The sequence below is a fragment of the Anopheles coluzzii genome, chromosome 2 (genome assembly GCF_943734685.1).
Source record: "Anopheles coluzzii chromosome 2, AcolN3, whole genome shotgun sequence".
NCBI classification, from domain to species: Eukaryota; Metazoa; Arthropoda; class Insecta; order Diptera; family Culicidae; genus Anopheles; species Anopheles coluzzii.
This window is the reverse complement of record NC_064670.1, coordinates 33,322,081-33,332,216: the sequence shown is the minus strand read 5'-3', so window position 1 is coordinate 33,332,216 and position 10,136 is coordinate 33,322,081.

Genomic DNA, 10,136 nt, shown 5'->3' with positions numbered 1-10,136 from the left:
TTTTTTGCGCAATCCCTCTCGATCTGCGCGCCCGGATTACCGACGGCATTTAGGCGCATTGTTGCATCCTTTTTCCACTTACAAGCAGCTCTTGCTTGCTTTCCTGTTTTTCCCGCATTCATTGTCCTGCTCTTGATTGGAGTTGGTTGTTCGGGTTATTTTTCATCTGGACGGGTTCGATTTGAGCGTGTCCGTTGTTTTTTTTGTTGGCTGTTGCTGCTGCCACTCGGTCTGCCCATACACATACCCCCTTTTATGCAGTGCGCAAACCCTTGCGCCCTTTTGGCGAACCCTTACGCGCGCGCACGCTCTCTCTCTCTCTCTCTCTCTTTCTATCTCTCTCCCGGTTCCCGTCTGGCGCAGAGTGGCCTTTGGCTGTGTGTGCTGCCAGTGGCTGGCCGTTTCGGGGGAAACCCCTTTTTAAACGGTTCGAGCAGCATCAACAAACGATCGGAAACGGATTTTGGAGAATGGGAAACGGGATGAAAAAAAAAGGAAGAAAACGTTCGCCTCGTTTCATTTGCGCAATTCATGCAATTTGGCAATCTCCTATGTGTGGCGCCCTCTCACCTCCTCCCCCCCCCTTGCTACGGCAATGTTAACACATTTTCAAACCGTTTTCCAAAGCTTGAGTGAATTGAAGCGAATAAACGTAATACAAATGGATAAAAAAATCCCGTCGATTTTATCCTTTGCACAGACACAGTCACACACACACAATGCTGGTAATAATCGTACCGGAATGAGGTGGTACTTTTTTCGGTACCGGTTTCATTCGCCTCCTGTTCACCCCTCACCCCTTTTGTTATCATCGAGTCGATAGTGCATCCGCCGGAGGAAGGGGGTTTTTGGAAAGGGGTGGTCGTAGGACAGGATGCAATAGATGAAAGAAGAGGAAAAAAACACAGACTAGGAAGGTTTAAAAAAGGTTTTAAATTTGAGCCATGCTGCTGCTGCTGCTGCCGCTGCAACAGTGTGGCCTGGCGCGTTTGTTGCACGCGCAGCTTCCCTTTTGCGTAACGCGCGTCAGAACGGGAACGGCGGCGGAAGCTTTGGCGTGAAGCGTGAAGTACATGCGCATGAACAGCGACACGCACACACTTATGGCAGTAGCAGCTGCGAAAAGTGTCGGCACACTGACGATGAGTCGGCCTGATTCCTGGCGGGTTAAATTACAAACGAGCAAAAACCGGGCCATAAACACAGTGTGTTCATCTCCAGTGCCGCTTGGCCAGACGTAGGATGAACTCATAACAATGTGTAAAACACATTTAAAAAATAAAACTTTTCACTTTTCTTGCCATTTTTTGGGGTGGAATTAATGGACCTTTGGAAAATCCGTTTGTACGACACGAGTCAAAAGTCGTCCTATTACAGGGCTGGGCTGAAACTGAATCGCGGAAATGTATATGAACCCTTGATAGTGCGTTGTAATCGCTGTTCATTTGTTTTATGCTTTCTCCGGACTCGATTGCCATTGTGATCATCAAAAATACCGACAATTTAGATTTTTTTTTTTAATTTTTTTTTTCCAAATTTCGGCCATGATAACATTTTTGATGAATGGATGCTGAAATTAAGTTAAAGGCCTTATGTCTTGACTTACAGGGTTTACCTAGCCAATCGGGCGTCGTCAAAACGTTATCGGTCGCCGTAAATACTTTTTCGGGCGACGTAAACCCTCAATTGGGCACTGTCATTTCTATTCGGGCCTTGTGAAGTATGAATCGGGCAAAGTACAGAATGAATTGGGCCTACTTTATATTTTGTTGCTTTCTAGCTGTAAAATAATACTTTTTTGCGAGTATCAGTTAAACGATATGTAAGAAAATTCACTATTTTTAAGTTTAATTACATAAAAAAATATTCAAAATCCTTTTTTAAATTTTTAATTCAACCCCGTACAATGCAATTTGGTTTTATATATTTTTTTAATACAATATATTTGGTGATTTAATTAGGTAAACATTTTAAAATAACACATAATAAGTTAAACAACATGCAAAATACGTATTTTTAAACTGCTTCATGGATCAAACACACCGGAGCGACCGATTTGACACCTTCAAGAGTAGGACGCTTTCATTCTGTACTATGCCCGATTCATACTTCACAAGGCTCGAATAGAAATGACAGTGCCCAATTGAGGGTTTATGTTGCCCGAAAAAGTATTTACGGCGACCGATAACGCTTTGACGATGCCGGATTGGCTAGGTAAACCCTGTATCTTATCAATAAGTGCCTTCTTGATTGAGAATGCCAATTTCATCTTCAATTTCATCGTTTCATCGTAGAGAGAGAGGGAGAGAGAAAGAGAGAGAGAGAAAAAGAGAGAGAGAGCGAGAGAGAGAGAGAGAGAGAGAGAGAGCTAACCTGAGCCGAAGATACAAAAACCTTCCAAGCTGCGCTTACTCATAAGCATCTCACATGGCTAACGTAGTCGCGCTATGGTGATAAAATAATGCTCACCCCTGAAACTTGAAAAGTGAGTATAATTGCCAAAATGACAAAAAATAAGCATTTTAGTGTTTTATACATGTTTTTTTTTCATAGGCTCGATCCTTTTCCAAAAATTACAGGTTCGTTGGTGCAAATGTTGTTGAATAACAGTAGTAAGTAGTAGTAAGTTTGATTTTAGATTCAGTCGTTATGTAATGTGACGATCGTACAAACGATCGTCACAACTGATCATCGAGTACCGTCGCGGTAGGTCAGTGTTTCGCTGACATGTATCGAGGTTAATTAGATAAAACTTTGGTCGAGGCGGACTTTTCAACACTTGATCGTCCAGGCGATCATAGAAACCCAGAAGGGGTTTCCCTTACTGGAAACGTTGGAGTTTAGAAGCCTTACCTTGGGTAAGGGGTCATAACTAAACTTTGGAAATAAGTTGGAAGGCGAAGTTTTTAGGCAGCGTAACGTCCTATCTTGGCAGTCCGAACGAATCTGATCTGCCGTGATCGGAATTGGTTTTAGTTATACTGAAAATAAGTTATGGGTGTAGTGTGTGAATAGTATGAGTGTATATGTGTAAGAGTAGGCGTAAGTAGTTGTAAGTAGTAATAAGAGTATTGGTGTATAAGCAGGAAATACAGTCAGTCGCATACGAACAGTCGAACAGAAAAGAGCTTTTGTGTTGAGATATAACAGTTGGCGACGAGGATAATTCGGTCCGTGTGCTAAAGTCTATAGTCAGCAGAAAGTAAAATAGTCCAAAAATGTCGTTGATTGGTGAAATAGAATCCTTCGTCATGGGGGAAAGTATTCGGGAATATTTGGAAAGAATGGACATATTCTTTCAAGTGAACGAGATAGAGGCGCCTAAAAAGACAGTGATGCTGTTAACACTAGGAGGAGCGTCACTATACAGTCTGATATCGAAGATGGTATCACCGGAGGAGCCGAAATTGTGCAATTATGAAAAGCTGTGTATAAAGCTTAAAGAACAATTGGAGCAAAAAGTGAATGTGGTGGCTGAGCGTTACAATTTCCGTCACTGCATGCAGAAAGAACATTCCATTGCTGAGTACGTTGTGGAATTGAAGGCTAATGCACAAACATGCAAGTTCCAATCGTTTTTATCGGAGATGTTGCGTGATCAATTGGTGGCTGGTGTACGAGACGACGGTCTGAGGAAGCGCCTGCTAAGAGAGTCTGACCTGACTTTCGAGCAAGCCGAAAGCATCGCGAGAACGTGGGAAGCGGCGGAAGAGCAGAACGAGACTTTTGCAGTAAAGGTGCAGCCTAGAGAAATGGCGGCAATTAGGCACGCGCCAAGAAGTAGCGTCGGTGCGCAGCACTACAACCACGTCGGGAGCAGTTATCACCCACACAAGCAGAGCAACGTGCACGCAATCGAGAGAAAGTGTTACCGGTGTGGGAGACTACACAATACACAAACATGTCCAGCACGATCGTGGCAGTGTTTTATATGCAAGAAGATCGGGCATGTGTCGTCGTGTTGTAGAAATAAGAATATGCGAGTGCAAAGTTTGAAAACGTACGAGAGAGAGGTTTCGCTAGCACACATATCAAACGAATATAAGTTAAGTGAACCAGAAGAGTGTGTGTTAAACGTTAACGGTATCGATGTAGTATTCGAGATTGATTGCGGAGCGTGTAATACGGTGTTACCAGAGGACATTTACCTCGAGAAATTTAGAAATGTGAAGTTAGAACCAACACAATTACGTTTCATAACGGCGTCAGGGCAAAGGTTAATCCCCTTGGGTAAAATGGTAGTGGATGCGACACGAAATAATAAAACGGTTAAATTGCAAATTGTAATAATTCCAACTGGAGATAAAGGAAGTGCATTATTAGGGCGAGATGGTTTAGATGTCTTATTCCCGGAATGGAGAAAAACGTTTAAGTTAAACCAAATCGAAGAAAGTAATTGGAATAATGAAATGAGAGAGAAATTTCCTAGTTTGATTGATGGTAACCATAAAGAAACGATCGAAGATTTCGAAGCAAATTTGATATTAAAACCAAACTACACTCCAATATTTCATAAGGCATATGCGGTGCCGTACGCACTTGTGGCAAAGGTAGAAGAAAACATAGAGAATTTAGTGAAAGATGGAATATTGATACCAACCAGATCATCGGCTTGGGCAAGTCCGATAGTAGTGGTGGAAAAGAGCGATGGCTCGGTACGTATTTGTATTGATGGAAAAGCGACAATAAACCGATATCTTTCCGTTGAACACTATCCATTGCCTAAAATAGATGATATATTGGCTAAGATTGCAAACTGGAGAATATTTTGTAAGATAGATCTTACCGGAGCATATTTACAAGTGAGGTTATCAAAAAATGCGCAAGATATTTGTACCATAAATACACATAAAGGGTTGTATAAGTACACAAGGATGCCGTTCGGAGTGCAATCAGCTCCGGCTATATTTCAATCAATCATTGATCAAATACTTATACGAACACCAGGTATAGCATATATGGATGATATTTTGGTAGGAGGAAAAACGAAAAAAGAATGCATGGAAAATCTAATGGAAGTGTTAAAGAGGCTTGAAAAATACAAAGTTAAGATAAATGAAAAAAAATCGGAATTTTTCAAAACGAAGATAGAATACTTAGGTTACGTTATAACGGAAGACGGAATTACGCCAAACGCAGAGAAAGTTAAAGCGATTGATAATGCCCCAGCACCTGTAAACGTAATGCAATTACAAGCATATTTGGGGATGTTAAACTATTATGGAAGGTTTTTGCCAAATTTAGCAAATTTACTAAGACCATTACACGAATTGTTACGGAAAAATGTTAAATTTGAGTGGTCCAAAGAATGTCAGGAGTCTTTCGATAAAACGAAATCACTGCTAAAGGCAAATCACGTATTACAACCGTATGATCCTGAAAAACCGATAATATTAACGGTAGATGCTAGTCCCTATGGGGTAGGTGCGGTATTATCGCATGAAATAGGTGGACAAGAGAAGCCAATTTATTTTGCGTCTGCGACTCTAACACAAGCACAAAAAAACTATGCACAAGTTCAAAAAGAAGCGTTAGCGGTAATTTACGGAGTGCAAAAATTCCACAAGTATATTTACGGGGTAAAGTTTAAACTAGTAACGGATAATGCAGGAGTGAAGGAAATTTTTAAGCCTTCAAGAGCAACGTCATCAATAGCTGTGGCGAGATTAAGCCGTTGGGCATTAATATTAGCGAATTACGAGTATATAATTGAGCATAGACCGGGGAAAAATATGGGTCATGTAGATGCTATGAGTAGGTTACCATTAGCAGAAGAATCAATAATAGAAGAAGTAGAAGTTTCATTGAATGCACTATCATCAAATGAAATTTTAGACATTGAGATGATAAGAAAATATCAGCAGAACGATGTATTATTACAACAAGTTTATAAGAACGTAAAATACGGTTGGTCAAAAAATGAGTCAGTTCAGTTAAAAGAGTATTTTAAAATCAAAAACAATTTGGGAATCGAAAATGGAATACTTCTATTCAACGATCGAGTGATAGTCCCAGAAAAACTGAGAGAAGAAATAGTAAAATTGTTCCACGATAATCATGATGGTCTAGTGAGAATGAAAATGGCAGCAAGAAAATTAGTTTGGTGGAAAAACATGGATAAGGATTTTCATAATTTCATTACGTTGTGTCAAATTTGCCAGTCAAGACAGATCATTCCGAAGGAAGTAGTTACAACAAAATGGCCAAAAAGCTTACGTCCGTTTGAGAGAATTCATATTGATTTTTTTTATTTCGAAAATAGTACGTTAATGATAATGGTAGACAGTTTCTCGAAATTCATAGAAGTGAAAATTATGAAAAGTATAAGAGCAGAATATGTAATTGAAGTCATAGAAACATTTTTCGCATGTTTCGGAGTGCCAGAAGAGATAGTATCAGACAATGGGCCTCCCTTTAATTCAGAAAAGTTTGTCATGTTCTTAAAGTCAAAAGGTATTAAGGTCAGTAAATCACCACCGTATCATCCACAATCTAATGGATTAGCTGAAAGGGCAGTGCGAACGGTCAAAGATGCATTGAAGAAATATCTGTTAGATGCAAGATTTAAAGTACTAAATCTACAGAGGAAACTAAATCAATTTTTGTTAAACTATAGAAACAATCCATGCACAGTAACAAAAGCGACACCAAGCGGAAAAGTGTTTTGCTATGTACCACATACCATTATCGCAAAAATTAACCCTACAACAGCACACAAAAGAGAGATTAACGATGAATGCAAGGAGCAAACAAAAGATAGTGTAAAAAGAACTGTTGAAGATGCATTTCATGAAGAAGAAGAGGTATATTACATGTTAGAAACTGGCGCTCTAACCAAAAAAATAAGAGAACAAAGTGAATTTGATAGGTAAGCACTGAGGGTGCACCAAAAAATTAGTTTTTTTATTTATTCTCCGTTATCTTCGCTCTTGGGTGTTTTTATCGCAATTGTCCCCTTTTGCGCGGTTTTCTCCCTTTTTATGCCTATGTCCATATACAAAACATCGCCTTAGCTGACAGTTTGTTGGAACCTTATAACAGTTTCCAACATTCTCCCCTCCAGTGCGACAAAGTTAGCTCTCTTTCTAACCACCGAACTAGACCACGTTAACTGTTGTCACACTCCTATTCTGACTGTCAGCTAATGTTTGTTTACCTTCCGCTAAATAAACGTGCTTACTCGTGTAGCTGAACAAGAAAGACGGATTACAATTCATCTCGATATTGTTGTGTGCCTAAACCGATCAAAACTGTTTCTACACATAAGTGGATCGCATACTACACACATGAATTTGTTCGCTGCGGATAATCTTTTTGTAACGGCGCCTCTCACTTTACTTAGCGAATTAGCTATCAGCGCAGTACGGAGAACCGTGCGCTCCCCGCTTCTGTACCTCACACCTCTCCTCTGTACGCAATGGTTCAATCGCTCACAGCTTCTGCAACCGGACCGCACACACATACTCGCCGAGCTGTCTATAAACGTTTCCCAGCACCGGATGGTACCACGATACGCACGGATGATTTGGCATGAGTATCCTGACTTCCCTTTATCTGCTGCTGAAATTAAATTAAGCTTTTGTTTCAGCCGTACATACCGCCACAAGCCGTTCATTTTTCCATGAGGTAGTCCAATGTGGCACTGCAGCAGGCAACATTTAGTGGCAAGATCCCTCACGATCGACCAGACCGGATCCCTTCTCGACGACACAGAAGACTCCATCCTCCCAATCTCTCTGGATTCCGGGATAGAAATTCTGTTCCTTGACGAACGTGGGACATGGTTCGAGCCGTCGCGCGAGTATGTCTCCCCTCCAGTGCTTCGTTCTCCTAGCTGCAGCACCTCAGACCATGGTTTCAAGCTCAGTCGTGGCATGACTTCCTCGAGCTCGATTGCAACGCAGGGTTCGAAGTAAGCACCTGACTCCGATGGTTCTAAAACTTCGCTTTCCTCGATCAATTCCTGTCTTTCAAAGGTGGCCTCACCGCCACTTGTAGCATCTTTCAACCCCGCAGGACGCAGCCAGAAACGGTGATGAGCCTCGATGTACGTGTCTTCTAAGACAGTGTTTGTGTGTAATGTCGCGTTGGTAGTATTAGTGAACGATTTTAGATTGTGTGTGTTGTGGATCACTGCGCGGTTATGACGTTTATCAGGGCATGTGTGTGTAGTTGTGTCGCCAATGACGTGCGTCCGATTCGCATCACCATTGCGGTCGAGGTCAATACACGGCGGGGAAGGGGTTTGACCCCGGAACATGTCCCCGTGCGGCTCGTGATGCCCGTAGCCAAATTGATCAGGATACGGTGCGCCCGAACGATCTGTTGCCCGGCACCGTTCCTCATCCTTTTCAAGCTCACGGATATCATTTAACTCACGCTCTAGTTGCTTTATTCGTTGCTGTCTTTTCTGTGATTCGCGGATCTTACGCTGAGTCTCAGCGTTTTGCAGACGCAACGCTTCCGCTTGCGTAAATTGAAGCACCAATTCCCGATAGACACGATACGCTACGTCCCGATAGTTGGAAAAGGTCTCACCTACGTTGCCGGTAGTCATTATTGCAGCCCTGGAGTCATGGATCGAATCTGTCGCGATGTGGTCCCGCACCTGCATTCTTGGTGTCGCGTCACGGCCCGTGACGCACCTGCTCGTGCCCGCCTCACGCGAAGATTCTGCTACAGCTTCACACATTATGAGCGAGCCAAAGGACGTTGTGAAGGAACTATTGCGTCCTGCCGTCCGACTCGCTACGGGAATGTTTGCTTTCTCCCGTTCCACTCCGTGTAAATACTGCATGAAATCCATGGTGTTTGCACTACTCAACCTAGTGAACGTTTTCCTTTTTATCACGCGCGCGATTCAACACTAACGTTACTTCGGTGGCTACCGATATTTTTCGTTTCGCGATTTAGTTTTGAGCGTCGATGTGTTCCAAACTAATTTTTTGGAATGTTAGAAACTGGCGCTCTAACCAAAAAAATAAGAGAACAAAGTGAATTTGATAGGTAAGCACTGAGGGTGCACCAAAAAATTAGTTTTTTTATTTATTCTCCGTTATCTTCGCTCTTGGGTGTTTTTATCGCAATTGTCCCCTTTTGCGCGGTTTTCTCCCTTTTTATGCCTATGTCCATATACAAAACATCGCCTTAGCTGACAGTTTGTTGGAACCTTATAACAGTTTCCAACATTACAGGAATCATTTTAAAGAAATTCTGAGATGGATTCCAGCGGTAGTGAAAAAGCGAATAGGCGAAGTCGTGTACCTAATAAGCATTAATGGAATAATACGTAAAGTACACAAAAATCAATTAAGACGAAAAACAATGCATGATAAGTTTATAGTAAATAGAATACCTATATCAAACAAATGGTCTTACAAAAGAAAAAGAAGTGAGTCGAGTCCACCACCCGTACGAAGATCAAAAAGATTAGAAGGGCAACCGCGTTTTAAATACCCAAAATAAGTAAACTTCGTTTAAGGGGGAGAAGTGTAAAGATTGGATAGAAACTTCGTTAAGGGGGAGAATGTAGTGTGTGAATAGTATGAGTGTATATGTGTAAGAGTAGGCGTAAGTAGTTGTAAGTAGTAATAAGAGTATTGGTGTATAAGCAGGAAATACAGTCAGTCGCATACGAACAGTCGAACAGAAAAGAGCTTTTGTGTTGAGATATAACAATGGGTTTCGTCGTACATTTGGTTTCCGAATGTGTTTTTATCCTAATTAAATGTTCTTGTTATTGGTAAAATTCATAAATAGTATTGGTGTGAGGTGTTGTTATGGTATGATCTGATTTACTGAATGTCTTATAATGAATGTGTTGCAATAGTGTGTTTTGGCTTTCCGGAGTGTGTTACAATGTGTATAGCTGGAAGTGTGGTTTATAAAAAGTTATGTATAGCAGATATGCTACAACAGATTCCCTAGATCATCTGCAGCAGATCGTAGTTACCTTTGGCTGCGCGCTGACAGCAAATGTGTCACTGTCCAGTCAAAAGGGACAAGTGTAAAACAGGAGGCCATTTTTAATTAACATTTTAAAGCAAGTATTATCTGGTTACACACGTATTTCTACGTCCGAGTAACATATTGTGCTGTGATATTGTGCATGGAGTCGAGTGAAATTAGAGGGAACG